Below are 22,200 nucleotides of genomic sequence, written 5' to 3' on the forward strand. Positions count from 1 at the left end.
CTACAACTTAAGCCTAACTTCCAACCAAAATTCTCGAGACCAAATCGATTCCAACGAGAAATTATTAGAGCCTTCGCAACGTAAAATTTTATGGTTCTAAAGGAGTACAGTGTCATCTTCTTTAAGAATATTATACGGAGTTTTCCCTACTCCAGGTATGTTAAGGTTATCCCTTCTTTCTTTTGGCATGGTCCAAATTATATTGAAAAAATAAGTAAATACACAGTTTTCATAAATTACTCTATTCATAGTATTATTAGGGGTGTCTATATTCTTGATTCCCCATGAAAAATATTATTATTTCCTGTTCATGGATCTCAGAATAATACGCAGTTGGAAAAGTTTATCCGGAAGGAAATATCGAGATCATTATGTATTTTTCATGCATTTCACTCATTTATACATGTGCATTGACCCATGACCAGATGGCGTTATATACGCGTATATATGTAAACATATGTATATGGGCTATGGGAAAGGTTACGCACCACCACCTGATCAGCTGGTATATGATGATGATATTGCCCACAGTGGCTAAAATATGATTCAAACGACGTTATATACGTGTATATATGTATGTATTCAAACGACGTTATATACGTATATATATATATATATATATATATATATATATATATATATATATATATATATATATGGGATATGGGAAAGGTTATGGCGTTATATACGCACCACCACCTGATCAGTTGGTATACGATGATGATTTTGCGCACAATGGCCGATATGATATGATGGGATGCCCTCAGAGGCTGATAATGTTATGAAACATGTACTTATGCATGACATGACATTCATACACATATGCATGATGCTAAAAGTAATTTATAATTTATAGAGTTATCCAGACATACAGGTTGAGTCAATTACTCTATATTTCTTCCATGTTTGTTATGTACTTATTTATGTGCCTTACATACTCAATACATTATTCGTACTGAAGTCCCTTTTGCCTGGGGACACTGCGTTTCATGCCCGCAGGTCCAGATAGATGGGTCGAGAGCCCTCCAAGTAGGCTATCAGCTCAACGGAAGATGTTGGTGCGCTCCATTTGCTTCGGAGTTGCTCGTTTGGTTAGTATGATTTAGACGTGTATTATTTGGTAAGTCGAGACTCTGTCCCAACCTTTATGATATTTATGTACTCTTAGAGGCTTGTAGAGATATGTCGTGTACGTGAAAGATTGTACGGCCTTGTCGGCCTATGTTTTGAGTTTATAAATGATTATATTGGCCTATTAGGCTCGTATGTCACGTTTATATGATGATGTAATAAGAAAGATATGTTACATTGGTGCTCGGTTTAGTAAGGTACTGGATACCCGTCGCGGCCCATTGATTTGGGTCATGATAGATTGATTCTGAGTCCCCATAATTACTAATGAACTTTGATTTTTACCTTATTTGCTACCTACTTTCAAACTATATATACACGCTCTCTTATTAGCACAAACACACGAACACTCTTGGTTCAAAAGCTCTCTCTCTCTCACATTTAAACCTTCTGCTCTCTCTCTTTTGTGCTAATTGCTACTATTCTAAGTTAGCCGGCTGCAAGCCAAGGCTCACCATTGTGTTCTCCTGCTTTTTCACTTTGCTTAATGTCTTCTTTACTGGTATGTTCTAGTTTCAATTCAAGTTCCAATAACAATATGGTTCTTTTATTGCTTCAGTTCATCCTGTTTCTGGTTTGCTTCTATTTATGGTTTTGCTGTGAAACTTGTAGTTGATATGATTACATTATTAGCATGTTATATGTTCTTCTCCCTTAGGATCAGTAGATTACCCCCGCTGTGTTGTTTCTAAAACATGTCTGCACCAATTATCTCTACCTGTTATGTGCTTATATTCGTGTACCCCCAAATCCCTATCACCCCTGTATGTAAGTTTGTTCTTTATGTCTGGTTAAGTGACTATGTCTGGTCAGTTATTTCTGAGCATGTCTGCACCAATTCCCAGAACCTTTGCTTGTTATGTGTTCACGATCAAGTGTTCTATGTATCCCCAAATCCCTTGACCCCTGACTATTGAACCTGTTTTGGTTCTGTGACCCCTGGCTGTGTATGAACCTGTCTTAAAGGTGTTGTGTTTGCTCCTCCACTATATTTTCAAACTGTCTCTGTTGTTTTACTAAGTTATTTCAAACAAACTTCCTCTTAGTACAGTTTTCCCACTAAAACCTTTCAACTTGTGTCAAGCACTTTCACTCTACTCCTAAGTCAATAAGTTCTGCCCCCTCCAGTATGTGTACTGCCTTGGGATCCTCTTGAGAACCCTCTGAACTCTAGCATACTGAGGCTGGCCATTCCACACTGCACTTATTCAATTTTGGTTACCAAGTCTAGGTGTAAGCACTGCCCGGGATCCTTGAGATCCTTAGGGAACTTTGATGCACCTAGACTATGATATTGTCTATGGAATTGAGGCATTTGAGGCTATTGGAGGCTTGGGAAAATCTGGGCCTATCTTTAGGCTCCCTATAGAATAAATTCTTATTTTCTTATTTACTTATGTAATTCATTCATATGGTCTATAATAACTTGTAAATTGGGGTAATTAGTGATAATGGTGGGATAGCTACATGTTTGTGGATAATCTGGGTAGAAACCATGCCTATAGGACTTTTCAATTTGCTGTGTTTGCCTTTATAAGTAGAAACCCTGCCTATAGGACTTTTGTATCTTGTTATGTTAGAAATCATGCCTATAGGTCTCAATAATTCCATAATAGAAATCATGTTTAATAGGTCTTAATCAGTTTCACAAGTAGATGTCATGCCTATAGGATATAATTCAATCCAAATTCTGTTATAACAAGTGTTTACGTGTGTTCATGCCTGCAAGCTTCTAAAATCAGTATTAAAATTAGATATCATGCCCATAGGTAACAACGTCAAATTCTGCCTATAGATCTAAACTAGTTTGATTTTGAATAATTAATCTGGATAACGATTAGTTCACTTCTAAATCAGTTCAATTAGTGGTTTATATTTCCTTGAAGTGAGTTCTTTTAAAATTGCCCTAGACAGCATGCCTATAGAGATTAAAAGAGTCCATTTTAAACTTGCCTTGTCTCATTCTATATAAAATGTAGTTATCAGTATTCCACGCGTAGGCAATCCTATAGGGCGTTTCCAAAACTTGCAATGCTGAAACTGTTTTGTTACTTGATGTCATTCTGATCTTTTTAACAGGCTCTAAAATATCAGTAGGCTACTGATAAGGTCATTACTTCTGAGTTTATAAAACAAATTGCATGTTTTCTATATATTCACTTAGACATTATTCCTTAGGATACTGTTTAAAAAAAGACCTTATTTGTGCTTGAGTCGTGCTATTTATGTGCCTTTTTTGAGGAGGAAACTTTGAGCCCCTAATTGCTCCCTTTTGTTCTTATTTGCTAAGAGTCCTAATTGTTATTGCCTATCGCCTTAGTATTTCACCTTTAAAACCTTAGGGGTCTGTCTAGAACCATCTATAGATAGAGGTCCTAAATTCCTCCAGGACCATTAAGAAGGGACGGGTAACAGCACGCAATAGAGATCGCTGACCAAACACTCGCTTTAAATGAACACTAAGGGGATGGGAAGGGTAGATATGGGATATGATGACTACGCGCTAATGTCACATGTAGCCCCTCATTGAGGAGTGTTTACCGGACATTGTGTGGGGTAATCCTATAGGCTAACCAACCTAGGACTCCTCCTTTCCCAAAATTCCTTTTTCTGTTAAAGCCTTGTTTTATACAACTTTTTTAAAAAATCTTTATCTGAGTTATCCAACGTGCTTTACTTGCAACCTATTTGATTCAATTGTTTATTTGTAATGGACTAATTTTTGGATATGAGTACAACCGGGACCCATAGTTGTGGACCAAGAGGGGTGCCTAACACCTTCCCCTCGAGGTTATTTCGAGCCCTTACCCCTAATCTCTGGTAATGCAAACCAATCCAAGAGTTAATTACTCTACGTGCCCTAATGCAACATAATCCATTAGGTAGCGACTCTTCAAATACCAATTCCCAAAAGGAAATGAGTTATCACACCCCATGGAATGTAGAAACCCGGACCTCTCTCTGCGAGGAGAAAAAGGGGATGTGACAGCATGGCGACTCTGCTGGGGATGCCTTTAGGCTCTTACCATAACGAACTCATCTTTTACAAATTAGTCCAAGCATGCTTTATCCAGTACCTTTCTACCTTATTTGAATTTAACTATCTCTTTTTTCAAGCATTTATAATTTATTGCCCTAAAACTGACTTGTCTCTTTGCTTCCTTTTTCCTGTAACTGTCTTTCAATTATTTAAATGTTGTCTTTATTTTTCCTACGTGAAAATACTTGACTACATATTATTAATTGCTGCATAAATCATGCTCCGCATCATATTCCACTCGTGCGTATCAAATCCTATAGCAACGCTTTAATGAGTGGTTGCGATCTTCCTATTTACTACCCTTAAATTCGAAAAGGCTTATTTATGGTAAAACCAGTCAATCAGTAGTGCAGTCGACGGTTTCGTGCCTTCCCCCTCGAGTTGTTCGCTTGAGGGTACCAGTCTAAAACCCCATAGAAACCTTACTCTGGTTAAAATTGTGCCTGCATCATGGTCAAACCTAGTCGGATCAGTTATGTTGTCCACATAATGATCCTTTAAGATAAGCCTTATCCAAAGTCCATCGGGTTTTTCATAATCCCAACGGACACAACCACGTTCTATGCATTAATTTGGAGAACTAAATGCGGATATGTTGATCATAAATGTATAAATAGTCGAGTCCGGTGGGGGTAAGGTCTAACCCTTTTGTTTTGCAGAAAATGAGGCACGAGGTCCCCAGATTCGGTATGGTTAGCAACATCCCACCATTGCTGCTATATTGGAAGGAGGACCTTTCCTTAAGCGACAAGAAACATGTGAAAAAGTACCTGGGTAACCTGCCTTCCTTGCTAGATGTTGAGCCAAACAACAAATTGGTCAAAGCTACCACCTTATTCTGGGATAGTGAAAGAGTTGTGTTTTGTTTCAGTGACATAGAAATGACACCGCTTCTAGAGAAAATTGGAGGGCTTGCGGGATTAATTTGGGACAGTCCCGGGCTATTGTTACCAGAAAATCATATGGGTAGGGGATTTTTGAAGATGATGGGGCTGAAGAAGAATGTCAACCTAGTGTGCTTGAAGGACTCCTACATACCGTTTGAATGCTTGTACGAGAGGTATGACAATAGCAAGTCTTTCTGTACTTACTATGATGAGATCTCTCTCACTTCTCTGGGTCACATCCACCGCAGAGTGTTTGTATTCATTGTGTGCATTCTAGGCTTGATAGTGTTCCCAATGAAAAAGGGAAGAATCTACACTAGGTTGGCTATGGTCGCCAAGACTCTGATATAAGGGATTAATAGTCAGACATATACCATAGTCCCCATGATCATAACTGACAACTACAGGGCTCTGGAGCACTGTCAAAGAGGGGTCAAGCATTTCGAGGGTTGTAATTTGTTGCTGCAGTTACTGTTGCTGGAGCATTTCCAAAAGGGTTGCTATCGTCAAGAATTTTCGCGAATGGCTTGAAACGGCCACATTGCCTTCAATCACCCTAAGCAGATGACTTATATTCCAGATAGATTTGCTCAGTCGGAAAGCGCCAAGGAATGGGTAGAATTCTTCGATAATCTGACCGAGGAACAGGTGCAGTGGATGTTTGAATGGTTCCCAACAGACGGGTTTATTATCAGGTCCAGGGATGCTCCTCACTTGGTGCTGATTGAGAGGAATATACCCATATGTCCCCATGCGAGTTATGAGGCAAGGGGGCAGAAAACAGGTTGTACCGAGGGTGGTCACGATGAGTCATTTCAGGGCAGACTTTCAAGATGACGACATCCCTTACAAGTGCCAAGCTCAGCACAGGTGGCACTACAAAATCATTATGGAGAAAAGCACTGTTGAGCCAGACATGTATCATGCAGGGTGCGAGCCTCTCTACCTGGCATGGTTGGAAGACAATCTGAAAGGAATGGTGACACCGGGGACTGGTCGAGGGAACATAATCATAGATAAGGAAGCTGAAGCTCAAGTCAAATACAACAGGTTGTGCAAGAGGGTGCACGACTCTGAGATTGAGCACCGGGAAATACATGAGAGGAATGTGAGGTTGATCGAGGAGTGGAAAGAAATGGTAGTTACTTCCAGCAGAAAACTAGAATACCTGGAGCGAGTAATAGTGGAGCTGGAAGGCAAAGTCATAAAGAGGATTGAAAACTGCAAGAAGTCTGAAGGAGCTGAAGGAGGACATCTGGCCAGAGCCTACTTGCTGTTAGGACTACGCGAGCTGGGGGATCTATATGTTGGAGTCTGGAAGATAGAATATGGGGAAGGTCCTTCTGGGACCAAATAGGCTAGATTTACTTACTTTTCCTAAAATGTAATAAGGCCAAGTGCCAGTAGTGACTTATTTTTATTATCTTAGTGTTGTTTTGGGATTCGACTATTTTTATATTATGAAATGAAGCATGTATTGGCATTAAAAGTTCTCCAAGTTTATTTGTCGCTAGGACTACCTCGGGCACAACGAGGTTCCCAAAATAGGACACAAATTTACTTTTCCGCAATATGTGGTTAAATACTGCAAATGTTTTAGAATCCTCACTGACTTGTTACCTTTTGTTTTTGCTTATTTTTATTATTATTCTCATCCCCTTAGGTTGGTTCACTCATACTGGCCCCATCAGCATATCATACCAGATCCATAGGCCCTCCACCTCCTCCTCCTCCAAGCAACACACAGGGCAAAGGAAAGACAAAGATGGATGACTTAAGTAGAATCCGAAAGGAAAATATTGAGAACGCAGAGACTTCAGATGGCCATAGTACTCCGGCCCCAAATGATCTAGTCTTGAGACTGGAACACAAGATACTGGAATTACAAGGAGAACTTGAGCAGGTTCGAAACTTGGAAAACTTGTCACTCACCCTCAGTGTCCCCAATAACCACCAACAAAACACGAAGAACCCAACACCTCCTCAGAACACACAAAAACAACAGCCACAAAATCCTACCGCACCAAATCAATATGCAACTCCACCCCAAAATCTCAATCCATTACCAATACCAACTCCGCCATATAATCATCATCAACCAATTCAGTACCCACCAACCACCACTTACCATACTCCCTAAAACATACTACAACCCATTCCCGATCCACAAAACTCCACCAATGACCATCACTACACCCAAGTTCCTAACACCCATCAAAGTAACCCCATATATATATGGAAACTATATCTCATTCTACCCAACCAATCTCCTATACACTAGAATCCTCCGAGAAGGACCTACTCATTAAAAACATGGCTAAAGAACTCAAGAAGTTAATAAGCTGAGTTCAAGGTATTGAATGTGATAGAGGGATAGAAGGTTTGAACAATGAAGATCTATGCATACAGCCGGATGTCGAACTGCCAGAGAGGTACAAACCTCCCGAGTTCAAAATGTTCGATGGTACAGGTGATCCCAGGGTTCATCTAAGGACCTATTGTGACAAGCTTGTCGGGGTCAGGAAAGATGAAAAGATACGGATGAAGCTCTTTATGAGGAGTATTACTGGGGATGCCTTGTCTTGGTATATTAGTCAAAATCCCAAGAAATGGTCCAATTGGGTAAGTATGGCATCAGATTTTATGGACCGGTTTAGGTTCAACATAGAGAATGCACTGGATGTCTTCTACATTCAGAATCTTAAGAAGAAATCTACTTAGACTTTTTGTGAGTACGCTACTCATTGAGGTCGGAAGCAACCAAGGTCAGGCCCGTTTTGGACGAAGAACAGATGAATAAATTCTTTGTTAGGGCACAGGATGTACAATTTTATGAAAGGTTGATAGTTATCAAAAATCACAAATTCTCTGACATCATCAAACTCGGGGAAAGGATCGAGGAAGGAATCACGAGCGGGATGGTAATGAATTTTGCGGCACTACAAGCCACGAATAAGGCACTACAATCGGGTGGCATATCGAAGAAGAGAGATGTTGCGGCAGTAATGGTGGCCTAGGGCCCAAAATCTCCACTCACATATCAAACACCTCCACCCACATATCAAACACTTCCACCTACATATCTAACACCTCCACCCACATACCAAGCATCACCGCCTACATATCAACCTTCATCTCCCAGATATTCCCAACTAGCCACTGTCCATCACACCTATAATTCCCAACCATACCACTTCCAATCACCACCAGCTCGCCAAAACTATCCAAGACCGAGACCCAACTTCGACCGCAAGTCACCCAGACAATACACCGCCATTGCTGAGCCCATCGACCAACTGTATGAAAGGTTGAAAGCCACAGGATACGTCACTCCTATTCCTGCTGTAGCATTAAAAAATCCATCCTAATGGGTCAATCCGAACAAAACTTGTGCGTACCATTCCGGTGTGAAAGGGCACACCACTGCTGAGTGCCGAACATTAAAGGATAAGATCCAAACATTCATTGACAACAAGGTCATACAAGCAAAGGAAGGCGCGCCCAATGTCCGCAACAATCCCCTCCCTGATCACAGAGGTGATGGGGTACATGTGATAGAGACAAATGAAGAATGAGACCCTGAGGGGTTGATCGGGCTTATTCGAGAAGGCGATGACTTTAAGGATGCAGTCACACTTACTCCTATTGTGGTTCAGACTCAGGAACCTATTGATGTTGAGGTAACTGCATCAGTTCCATTCAAGGTAGAAGTAGCTTCGCCCGCAGCCACCTCTGCTCCCTTTGAAGTAGAAGTGGTCACACCTTTTACTGTGACAGTATTAACCACACCCCTATTCAACTCAAAAGCAATACCCTGGGATTATGTTGCCAAGGCTCGGCAAAAAGGGAAAGCCAAGATAGAGGAATCTGACACTGCACAGGGGATGACTAGAACTGGAAGAGTCTATACACCTGAACACCTGAGAGGTTCAAGTAAGGAGGCCATGACTAGGCAGCCTGTCGTTGAGACCTAGCAAGATGACTTGTGGAGGAAAATTCAGGCAAAGGAGTATTCTGTTGTTGACCATCTAAACAAAGTCCTTGCTCAGATATCTATCCTGTCACTATTGCAGTTCAGAGGCACGCAAGAACGCTCTGATGAAAGTATTGAGCGAGGCTTATGTACCCAATAACATCACTGGTGGAGAAATGGCCAACATGGCCGGTCAAGTGCTGGAGAGCTATAAGATTATCTTTCACGAAGATGAGCTACCGCCCAAAGGTTTGAATCACAATCGAGCACTGCATATCACAGTGCAATTTGAAGAAAAGTTCATTGCCAGGGTCTTGGTTTATGGAGGTTCGAGCCTAAATATTTGTCCATTGGACACCCTGAAAAGGTTGGACAAAGGTTTCCATGAAATACGGACAGGAAGTATGAATGTGAAGGCTTTCGATGGGTCCTAGAGGGACACGATTGGGGAAATCAACCTTTGCTTGCAGATGGGGCCAACTTGGTTCGACGTTGAATTTCAGGTGCTTGACATACCAGCCTCATATAATATTCTGTTGGGCCGCCCATGGATCCATGTTGCTGAAGCCGTGCCTTCCATACTACATCAAGCTGTGAAGTTTGAATAGAACCGCCAAGAGGTAATCATTCATGGAGATGGAAGTAACCCCATCTACACTAGTCAAACCATCCCAACCATTGGATATAGAAGAAGGCTAGGAGGGGAAACCTATCATCACATAGAATGGGTCAATGCTGTCGAGAAGGATAAGTGGTGGAGTAACAAAATAAAAAGCATACTAGCATGGTCCGTATATAAACCCGACAAAGGGTTAGGAAAGAACCTCCAAGGTATCACCAAGCCAATATAGCTGAAAAATCATGGTACCACTTTTGGGCTCGGATACCAGTATACATGGCAAGAGTATAATGATTGGTCGCCTCCATGGCATGGACCATACCCTCTTGAGCAGCCAGTGCCACGTTTGGAATAAGCTTTCCACCAGGCCGACATAATATGGGGAACTGCGGAAGAAGAAGCACTAGCTGGGTTGAAAAATTCATTCTTGGAGGATGAGGACATGGATTGTGGTGCCATAATTGAGGAGGGGGAGGAAGAAGGCCTCACCATTCAGACTGTGGTGAAGGGAGCTGTTCTCAGGTACTGGACCGCCATACCATCCCGAGCCCTCTGAGTCCCTGGCGCTATTATTACATTTACTGATGAACCAGTGACTGTGACATGTAATGAGGCAACGCAATATGAGAATAGTGACTCAGATGAAGAAGATGAGATACCCGAGGAAATTATCAGGGAGGTTGAAAACTTTGAGAATAAGCCTAAGTCCAATCTGAACAAAAAAAAGCAGTAAATTTGGGAGACGCCGAGACCGTCAAAGAGACACACATCAGTATTCACTTGTCACCAATAGAGAAGGAAGAGTACATTCGATTTCTAAAGGAATATGAGGACTTCTTCGCATGGTCGTATGATGACATGACCGGTTTGAGCACTTCCATAGTAGCTCACAAGTTGCCTACTAATCCCATGTGTCAGCCAGTTAGCAGAAACTCAGAAAGTTCAAACCAGACATGAGCCTAAAAATCAAGGAGGAAGTTACCGAGCAGATCAAAGCCAAAGTTCTCAGGGTGGTTGAATACCTAACCTGGTTAACTAACATTGTGCCAGTTCCGAAGAAGGATGTGAATGTCAGAGTATGTGTTGACTATCGGGATTTAAACAGAGCAAGTCCCAAAGATGATTTTCCACTGCCAAATACACACATCCTGATCAATAACTGCGAAGCATGAACTCCAATCCTTTGTAGATTGTTTCGTGGGTTATCATCAGATTTGGATGGATGAAGAAGCTGCAGAGAAGACAGCTTTTATTACACCATGGGGTGTATATTGTTACAAGATGATGTCATTCGGTCTGAAGAATGCTGGAGCCACTTACACAAGAGCAATGCCAACCATTTTCCATGATATGATACACAAAGAAATAGAGGTGTATGTGGACGATGTCATTATCAAATCCAAGAGGGCCGCAAATCACATAACGTACTTGAGAAAGTTCTTTGACAGGCTCAGGAGGCACAATCTGAAATTGAACCCCAAAAAGTGTGCATTCGGGGTTCGCTCAGGAAAGTTATTGGGATTCATCATCAGTCGTCGAGGGATCGAATTGGATCTGACTAAAGTCAAAGCTATTCAGGAGTTACCACCACCTAAGAGCAAAAAGGATGTGATGAGCTTCTTTGGGCGTCTCAACTATATCAGTTGCTTCATAGCACAGTCCACAGTCATATGTGAACCCATCTTCAAGATGCTAAGAAAGGATGCTGAAATGAGCTGAACCGAGGATTGCCAGAAAGCTTTTGACAAGATCAAGGAGTACCTGTCCACACCACAAGTTTTGGTCCCGCCAGAACGAGGACGACCTTTGCTGCTTTATCTATCTGTATTGGATGGAGCCTTCAGATGTGTTTTGGGATTAAATGACGAGATATGAAGAAAGGAGCATGCCATATATTACTTGAGTAAGAAGTTCACACCTTATGAAGCACGATATTCTCTTCTTGAACGCACTTGCTGTGCTTTGACCTGGATAGCCCAAATATTGAGGCATTACTTTAGTGCCTACACTACATACCTCATATCCAGGATGGATCCTCTGAAGTACATATTCCAGAAACCCATGCCACTGGAAAGTTGGCCAAATGGCAGATATTATTGAGTGAATTTGATATCGTCTACGTGACTCAAAAGGCGGTCAAGGGACAAGCAGTGGCAGATCACCTTGCTGAAAATCCAGTGGGAGAAGAATACGATCCCTTGAAGACGTATTTTCCTGATGAAGAAGTATCATTCGTAGGAGAAGACATTACCGAAGAGTATGACGGTTGGAGGATTTCTTTAACGGAGCCGCAAATTTCAAAGGAGTAGGCATTGGAGCAGTTTTGATATCAAAAATGGGTCAGTATTATCCAGTATCTGCTAAACTCAGATTTCCCTGCACCAACAACATGGCAGAGTATGAAGCCTGCATATTAAGGCTCAATATAACAGCTGAAATGAATATTCAGGAGCTGCTGATGATCGGTGATTCAAATTTACTAGTGCACCAAGTACAAGGAGAGTGGGCCACCAAGAATTCCAAGATATTTCCATATCTGCACCATGTGCAGGAATTGAGAAAGAGATTCACAAAGGTAGAATTCCAACATGTGCCCAGAATTCACAATGAATTTGCCAACACATTGGCCACTTTGTCATCCATGATACAACATCCAGATAAGAACTACATTGATCCTATTCCGGTAAGGATCCACAATCAGCTGGCATACTGTGCTCATGTCGAGGAAGAAGCAGATGGAAAGCCTTGGTTCCATGATATCAAAGAATACTTATCAAAAGGAGAATACCCAGAGCATGCAAATCACACTCAGAAATTCACGCTCTAAAGATTGTCGAATCACTTCTTCCATAGTGGAGGGAACTTGTACGTAAGAACTCCTGATTTGGGTTTACTAAGATGTGTTGCGCGAAGGAAGCTTCTAAGCCACTTGAGGATGTGCATGCTGGGACCTTTGGTCTACATATGAATGATTTCATCTTGGCTAAGAAGATACTCAGAGCTGGTTACTTTTGGATGACCATAGAAACAGATTGCATTCAGTATGTCCGCAAATGCTTTCAATGTCAAGTGCATGCCGACATGATAAAAGTGCCACCAAATGAGCTCAATGCAACAAGCTCTCCATGGCTATTAACGGCTTGGGGAATGGATGTTATTGGTCCAATTGAGCCCAAAGCTTCAAACGGACACTGGTTTATTCTGGTAGCCATTGATTACTTCACGAAATGGGTAGAAGATGCATCTTACAAAGCTGTAACCAAGAAAGTCATTGCAGATTTTGTCAAGGATCGTATTGTCTGCCGATTCGGAGTTCCTGAGTCCATTATTATAGACAACACCGCCAATATCAATAGTGATCTAATGAAAGCTATATGTGAAGCTTTCAAAATCAAGCAGAAGAATTCCACAGCCTACAGACCTCAGATGAATGGAGCCGTAGAAGCCCCCAACAAAAACATCAAGAAGATACTAAGGAAAATGGTAGAGAGCCAAAAACAATGGCATGAAAAGTTACCCTTTGCTCTATTGGGGTACCGTATCACGGTTCGCACATCAACCGGGGCAACTTCCTACATGTTGGTTTATAGTATTGGGGTTGTCAGCCTAGCCGAGGTGGAGATTTCTTCTTTGAGAATCATACAGAAAGCTGAACTCAGCGATGCGGAGTGGATTAGGAGTCGCAATGAACAATTGGCCTTTATCGATGGAAAGAGGATGAACGTACTATGTCCAGAGCTTTCAACAAAAGAGTCAAACCAAGACAGTTCGCACCAGGGCAACTGGTATTGAAGAAAATTTTCCCACATCAAGATAAGGCCAAAGGGAAATTCTCTCCCAACTGGCAAGGTCCATACATGGTTCATAGAGTACTAACAAGAGGAGCACTCATACTTGCAGAAATGGACGGAGAAGTCTGGCCAAATCTGATCAATTCAGACGCAGTCAAGAGATACTATGCTTAGATACTTTACATTTCCTCATTTGATATAATTGAACTACACTTGACTTAATTCCCATTTAAGAGGGGATACGTATGCATTCTTATAGGTTCAGTCATATCATAATAATTTTTTCATTTTTCCCAAGCTCAGAAACCGGGGCAGAGTTTTGAGGAGGACCCTCAAAATTTCGGAGCAAGTCCAACCAACGCCAATATGTGTCAGACGGTCAGTAATCAGTTAAGAAACTGGGGCAGAATTTTGAGAAGGATTCTCAAAATTCCGAAGAAGGTTCAGCAAGGCCTACTATCCGCAAACAGCCGAAGGATCATCTACCAAACAGGGGCAGAATTTTGAGGAGGACCCTCAAAATTCCATAAGAAAATATCAATGTCTTTGAGATGTGTCGCAGTCACTAGTTCATCAAAATTACTTGATATATTAATACATTTCTAAAACAACTCTATTTTTATCAATAATTGCATATTTTTGAAAACTTTATTTTCGTAACAGTCAAGTGTTACCCAGGGAAACTCAAACATTACAAGAAATCTGTCTTTTAGTGGCGATATTTAGTAGCAACTTTATTTATTGCTACAAATGGTATATTTATTGTGGCGACCTAGTAAGTCGCTACAAAATATAAAATTTTAAAGGCGACGTTTTCGAGTCGCCTCTAATTTTTGCCACTAAATCCTGAATTATTAGTTCCTGCTATGACCAAAATTTTGGCTCCAAATTTAGTAGTGACTAATAGAGAGTCGCCTCTGAAGATGTTTTTGGGGCAACTGGGTCACCTCTAATTGTGTAAATATCTGACATTTAAAAATAAAAAACTAAATAAAAGACCCTAAAAATACTAAGTTCTAAAGGAGCTCTGTACAAAAGAAGACCGAAGCTCCATTTTTCTTCTTCCCTCTTCTCGATTCTCTCTGCAAAAGCTACATTACTTCTTGAAGTTTCTCAAATTAAATCTTTCACTTTTGTTTAATCACAAGATGTGAACCTAATTTGTGAAACCCAAAAGCCCTAACACCACTTGTTTTCTAAGATTGTATTCAAATCAGGTAAGCTCTCAAACCCCAAATCCTTTTGGGTGTTAAATGCAGTTAGTGAGAGTGACTATTTTATCAATTTTACCTCTAATTTCTTTAACCCATTTGAAATCTACAGGAGTATAAAGTAATTTTTCCAACAATATCATCGTGTAAAGCCCTTCTCGGTATTGATGATCTCTTTCGCTGGGTAAGTTTTTTTTTTTTTTTTTAATTCTGAACTTTTTGGTGATTGCATGTTTGGTATTCCTCTCAAAATGCTGAAATGAGATGTTTTGTGATATGGGTCTATTATTTTTCTTGATATTTTTCGACAAAATCTCATATGTTTCATAAATCTTCACCCAATAATATTTTAGGTAGTGAAATTAGTGAAGATTCTTTTGAGCTATACATTAAGAAAGATATCAGAAGTAAAAAACATTAGGATTTATTTGATTTATTTTTAAGATGTTACTTCATTTATTTTGTTCATCATTCCTTCTCTATTTGTTCATCATCTTTGTGATATACATATGTTTTCATTTTTTGAGCTTCTTTACGTCTCTACCAAGTGCTGAATTAGCTCTTATTATTTTCTGCTAATTGATTTAATAGATAATATAATTGGTTAATTTATAGTGTTAAATTAAAAATAACTTAGACAAACTAAAATAGATAAATGGAGTTAATTAAGTTCTAGTTCGTCTATTTATTGCAGCTAAGGTGTTTTAATGATATCCTCTTAGACAACTTAATTTTGCTTTTGAAAGTTATATTTTCTTAACTTTTTGGTCGGCTGAAATTTCCATAATCTTGAAATGAATTGTTTCTTAGTCTTATTAGTTCATAAATGTATCTAGGTTCTAGCCTTGTCATTCCTTATGTAAAATATTTCATGATGTTGTCATTCTTTATCTTTAAAAATATACCGGAAAAGAACTCTTGGTTGTGTTATATAATTTTATTTGTTGACAGATGCAACTATTGGTTTAAAGTTAATTGCAATGCTCTTTATACCATGTTTTTAAGATTATATTTTGCTATGACATATATCATATGTAAGTGTTGACTGTAACCAATGTAGAACTCTTTGTAAAGAGAAAATTTGTCTTACTTTAAGCAAGATTAGTTATAGTAACATCTGATTATGTTCTTGTAGTTGTGTTGATTTTTGTGGTCCTTGAGATTTATTAACTAATTGATTGATTGAATTTTATTCTAAAATAGGAATGGATAAAAGTTGGTTGAATATTAGAAATAGAGGTGATTAAAGGTATAGAGATGGAGTAGATGGCTTTGTTAGTTGGGCATTCAGTCAACCAAGGGGGAAGAAGGCGAAGAAGATTGGCTTGATGATAATGATGGATAAGATATTGATGATGCTCTTGAATACTGAGAAGCAAGATAATATAGATTTCTACTTTTTGTTTTGAAAAGTTCTCTGTATTTTGTTCCTTATTAACATGACAATGAAATTAATTCATTATGCTTGTAACTTTTAATTTCATAACTAGATTATATATTAAGCTTTTGTGAAATGTTACTTGCCTTCTATGTGCACTGAGTATCATTATATTTTTCATATATAACGAAAAGTATTTACCCCTAACCGTGCTTCTATTCTTACTGATGTTTTTCTACATCATGTAGGAGGGTCCAAATGACAGGATGAGATAAAGGTCGAAGTGGAACTGGTCGTGGACGTGTCCATTTTCAAGGACGTGGTAATTCTGGAGTGATGCCTCAGTCACAAGTACAACCAATAGGGAATACTACTGCATCTCCTAAGACAGGAGAATCAAATAATCTCAGTCAAGAACCTCTAGACAGAGGACAAATATCAAGTAACCCTTGGCAGAGACCTTCTCTAAAGATAGTATCGTCAAGGAATCTGGATAGAAGTGCGCTTCCTCTCCTGAAGTTGAAAATGGTGCAGGTTAGTTTTTGTTTTACTAATTCTCTTTACTTATTGCAAAATATAATACTGGTATATGTTGGATTGGTACGTGTTTATCCCAAATTGGGATTAATTTTACGAGGCATATGACATGTTTGATAAAATACCTTAGAGAAATCTTTGTTTATATTCTATGCAGCTTTGAGAATGCTAGCTTATTTTATGTTATTGTTGTAAAGAAGTGTCATCTTATGTTAAATTTGGATTTGTTTCGGACGTTTATATTCTGATGTAATTCTGAAATTCTGGATATGCAAAATTTGGTTGGACAATTTTAGAAATAGGAGAAAATTCAGACTCCTAAGTGTTTATGTTGAGTAGAATCTAATGCATCTAATGATTGGCAAAAAATATATTTTGGTAAATTTTGGTGTGTGCTTCAACTCTTTATATGTTACCATTTTGGCTAGCATGAACCTCTCATTCTTGGTGTCATTTCTTTGGAATTGGTTTACAGTGAAGTAAAAAAGAACCAACTTTAGGATATGTGGCTGTAAGAGAATACCGTTGGGAGTTGACATCAGCTTCCCCCGTCAATTTGTTGTATATGTGGCTGAATTTATGTTATATTTCTCTGTGTCTATTCAGAAAGTAACGAAGAAAACATGTACTATTCAACTAACTTTAGGATATGTGGCTGGAAGAGAATACCATTCAAGTAATCTTTTCAAGTATTTGTTCGCATCTCCTAAAGTAGTTCTGCTTAAGGATCTAAACCATAGTTGATATGTTCTTGTATATAATTTTTTTTTTCTCCTCAATGTTACCTTCAAGCTAAAACAAAAGAATTTTAATTAAAGTTGAATTCTGCCTGAAACATTTCCACCTTGAATTCTGCCTGAAACATTTCCACCTTAATAGATGCACAAACACGAACCATAAAAAAATATTACACTTATGCTCATGTTTCTATTTTATTGTTTTCTTGACTTCTTTTTAGCTATTCGTGTACTTGATTTTTTGGTAATAGATGTGTTGCGTCATTATTGAATGTCATAATTGCACTGATATGTGTCCACCTTGAGTAAATGCATTTTCTTTTCCATCTACTGTATGTCTTATTCAAACTTGAATGGCCATAGCCAATGCAACCCCAAAATTCTTTAAGCCAGAGTGAAAAACTAGCACTCAACATAGTGGTATATGGATAGCTTTTGTTAAACATGAGCTAATGAGCAGGGAAATGATCATACTTTGCATTAGATAATACCGAATAAGTGGATGAAGAGCTGCACTACCAAAAAGAGTAGGAATTAACATTGAAAAGGTGATGCAAATAATAAAGAGACAGAATATAACAGTGTATGTTTGTGTTCCAATTTTCTTGTATTGCTTTGCTCCATAAGCCTGTCCACAGAGAATACTAGCCATTTCTAGCTGCAAATCACATGTAATAAGAGCTTTTCAGCTAACTAAAACAAAATTAGCATCAACTGCATTTCCTATTCAAACTTGAAGCTATACTTAGGAGACGTGGTTAATGGTTGAAATTGTCATAATATATTTTTCCACTTCTATGTCATCCATTGTACTATTAGCATTAGATTATGAGCATTGTCAAACTGATCTTGTGTTTTTTTCGTGTAATAACTGGAACACGGTTCTTAAACAATGAAGACAATCAAGAAGGGCTTCAAGGTACTTAGTATTTTGCTTTTGGGGGATGTATATGCATACAATGGCAATGAAGTATTCTGCATTATATATGTAATTCGCATTTTAGCAATGGAAGTATTTAATATCCGACTTAAGAAATTCTTTTGGTGTTTGTAAAATACTATTGGATGCGTTAATATAATTTTGGCCATTACAGTTGCTGAATTAAATAGGTTTCATTGGTGACAAAATCTTATTCAGAAAATTATTTGTTGCAATAGTGAAGTTGCCACTGATTGTTTAATAGTTTTTGTAGCAATTATCATCGCCACTAAATGTCATTCTCCAGCAGCGAGCTCGCGACATCAATTGCTACTAAAAGTAACTCTCCAGTAGCAATATGAGAGTTGCTGCTAATAGCTAATTGTTTATGTGGCGACTTAAGTTGCTACTAAAAGCAACTTCTAGTAGCGATAAAGTAGCTGCCACCAATAGTCATTTATTTTTGTGGTGACAATTGTCGCTGCTAAATGTCACTCTTTAGTGGCAGCTTGCCCCTGAATCTGTTTGGTGGAACTACCTTTTTTGGCGATTTGGCTTACTTTTTGTAGCGATAATGTTGCCACAAAATATCACCATTCCATTGTGACAGCTTGTAGTCGTCACAAATAACATTTAGTAATGGACTTACTTGCAGCAAGTCCAATGTCGCTACTATAAACATTTAGTGGAGACATATGATGATTTCGTAGCGACTAAGGTCGCCGCTAAAAGGCAGATTTCTTGTAGTGAAAAGGCTTTCAGAATGGAGCAAAGCAAAGCCAGCCGACAGAAGCACGAACCAACCTTCCCTCCACAAAACTTACAACTTTTCTTTGAACGCAGGTACATTTGACGTAACAACAGCATTCGCAAAACATGTATACACAAAGCAAATTCACTATCCAACTGGCCACCAGACACCGAATATACATCTCCAACTAAGACATATGCTACTTTTACTTACTACTTGCTATCTGCATGAGGCTAATCCTTGCCTCCATACCTGCATGAGTCTAATCCTTGACTTCATGAGGCTAATCCCTACCCCCATATCTGCATGAGTCTAATCCTTGACTCCATACTTGCATGAGGCTAGTCCCTGACTCCATACTTGCATGAGTCTAATCTCTGACTCCATACTTGCATGAGGCTAATCCCTGCCTCCACATCTGCATGAGGCTAATCCCTGCCTCCATATCTGCATGAGTCTAATCCCTGACTCCCACATTTGCATGAGGCTAATCCTTGCCTCCCTATTTGCATGAAGCTAATCCCTGTCTCCATACTTGCATGAGCCTAATCCTTTCTTCCCTATTCACATGGGACTAATCCATGTCCCTCATATTTGCATGAGGCTAATCCCTTCCTCCATATTTGCGTGAGGCTAATCCCTGCCTCCCTATTTGCATGAGTCTAATCCTTGACTCCATACCTGCATGAGGCTAATCCCTGCCTTCCTATTTGCATGAGTCTAATCCTTGACTCCATAACTGCATGAGGCTAATCCCCGCCTCCATTTGCATGAGTCTAATCCCTGACTCTATGTTTGCATGAGTCTAATCCTTGACTCCCTACTTGCATGAGGCTAATCTTTGTCTCCCTATACTTGCATGAGTCGAATCCTTGACTCCATTTGCATGAGTCTAATCCCTGACTCCATGTTTGCATGAGTCTAATCCTTGACTCTATACTTGCATGAGACTAATCCTTGCCTCCCTATTTGCATGAGTCCAATCCCGCACAGCATGAGGCTAATCCCTGCCTCCCCATACTCGCATGAGGCTAATACCTGCCTCCTTACTTGCATGAGTCTAATCCTCGACTCCATATTTGCATGAGGCTAATCCTTGCCTCCATACCTGCATGAGGCTAATTCTCGCCTCCACATTCGCATGGGACTAAGCACTGTCTCTTTTGCACAGATGTTGCTCTATTTTACTATCTATTTGCTTTCCAATCGGGCTAAGCTTTGCCCTCCATTTCACAAGACTAATAATTATCTTGATAACATCATAACTATTTCACGTCATGGGCTGAAATATTGCCAATCTATCCGAAGGCGTCATAGTCTGAAGGCACCATCCTCATAGCCGGAATACACCATGACATGGCCTGAGGATCCCTCAAACTTGCATATCATTATTCAAAGGCATCATGGTTCGGAGGCACCATTGTCATGGCCTGAGAACATCATTTCATGGCCTGCGAATCCCTCACTAAACAATTCATGTCCCAGGACGTCATGGTCTAAGGACATCATTTTTAACCGTCCAAAGCAACCTTCATGGTCCAAAGGGAATCCGCATCATGTTTAAATTTTCGCAAATACGTTTGTAGCATCTTTTATTTGTAGGTAACCATTGAGCAACCGCTATCCTAGTAGGAGCGATCTCGCTCCAGTTCCCCCAACCGTCCCGAGATTTAACCGCTCACCATAGCCGTTTCTGCATCGCGTGTCCGTTCTTGCAATAATTTCATCGGCATACTCCGTAGATGAATCCAAAACTACACATGGCTTGATTCCTATAAAACTAGGGATATGTAGGCAACTCTAAAACTAGATTCCAGCCTCTATCTTTCAAAACATCCCATCCGGTCAAAATTGGCCATCATTTCTTACCCGAAATCTCTTTCATCCTTCCCGGGTAAAGAGGGGCAGCTGTTGATGCCTAATTTTTCCCTATATTTTTTATATATGCATAATTACTTTCAAAATAACATATGTATGCATATATAAGCATGCACAAGGTTTATATAATTTTTCCCATAATTTTAAGGATTTAAATTGATTTATTTCCTTCCTTTTTATTCATAAAATCCCCAATAATTATCCCTCAAATTATTGTTGTGGTAATTTAGTCATTTAATTTCTATATTTATGGAAAAATATGGTTAAAATATTTTATGCATTTTTTATAATTGCATTTTGTATTTTTAAAGCTAAATTGCATATAATTGCAATATTAGCCCATTTAATGTATAATTACATGTATTTGCGTGAAATTGATCTTCTATATTTTTAAAATGTTAAATATCTATTTTAAACCATTTTAGTACCTAAAATTATTTTTTTAGAAACTGTTTATCATTTATTATAAATTATATAGGGAAAATTGGCTATTTAAAATATAGCCACATTCACATTTCAATTGTAGCCCAATTTAAACCCAACCTCAGCCCAATTTCAGATTAAAAATACCCGACCCAAACCTTGAACTCGCCTACCCGACCCAAGACCAGTCAAATCCTAGTCGTTGATCTAAAAGATCAACGATCCTCATCCGTTCTTACCATTTTTAATTCCAATGACCCCCTAACCCTATCTCATTTCCCAAATCCGCCGCCTTTGTATTCTCTCATCTCCTCTCCTCTCTCAACCCCTCAACCTAAACTTAGTTCCTTCAACCGCTGACTCTCTTCTCCGGTCTTTTCCGGTAATCTCCCTTCAACTCCTAAGCCTCCAATGGCTCCTCTATTGCCATGCTCGCCTTATTTGAGGCCTTCAAGGGCCCTGGGCTAAGCTGACTTGCATCTAGGGTTTGCCATCTGGTCTGTTCTTGGCTACCTCAATATGATTTCAAGCAAAATCTTGTTGTACTTGTTACGATCTTGGAGATTTTAGACATGTTCTTTCATCTTTACTTGGTTTTTTTTCTGAAACCCTAATTTTTGCTTACATCTCCTAGATCTGTACGATTCTTAAATGATTTGAGTCTGTTTCTTTGATGTTTTACACTCTCCTTGTAACTCTTTACAAGAATCATCGATTTCTAAGTGTTTTCACCTTCTTCTAAAATTAGGGGTTTTGGAACTTCTTCTAAAAACTTGTTTAAACCGATTATTTATGTTCAAACTTCTATATCTTGCATATTTCGACTGATTCTATGATTTTACTACATTTTCAACTTGCCTATGTTGAGAACCCTAGTTTCTTAGTTCCAATCTTGGGTTTATGAGTTTTGTTTTGATAGTGTGTT

General features: G+C 39.2%; 1 long non-coding RNA gene across 1 annotated transcript; it reads left to right on the forward strand.

The window, feature by feature from the left end:
- Positions 1-14,432: 14,432 nt before the first annotated feature.
- On the forward strand, positions 14,433-18,411 carry LOC107817555 (uncharacterized). The gene is made up of 4 exons (XR_012700082.1): positions 14,433-14,658; positions 14,765-14,836; positions 16,279-16,564; positions 18,203-18,411. It is a non-coding gene; the product is annotated as an uncharacterized LOC107817555 (long non-coding RNA).
- Positions 18,412-22,200: the final 3,789 nt, after the last annotated feature.

The sequence above is a fragment of the Nicotiana tabacum genome, chromosome 16 (genome assembly GCF_000715075.1).
Source record: "Nicotiana tabacum cultivar K326 chromosome 16, ASM71507v2, whole genome shotgun sequence".
NCBI lineage: Eukaryota > Viridiplantae > Streptophyta > Magnoliopsida > Solanales > Solanaceae > Nicotiana > Nicotiana tabacum.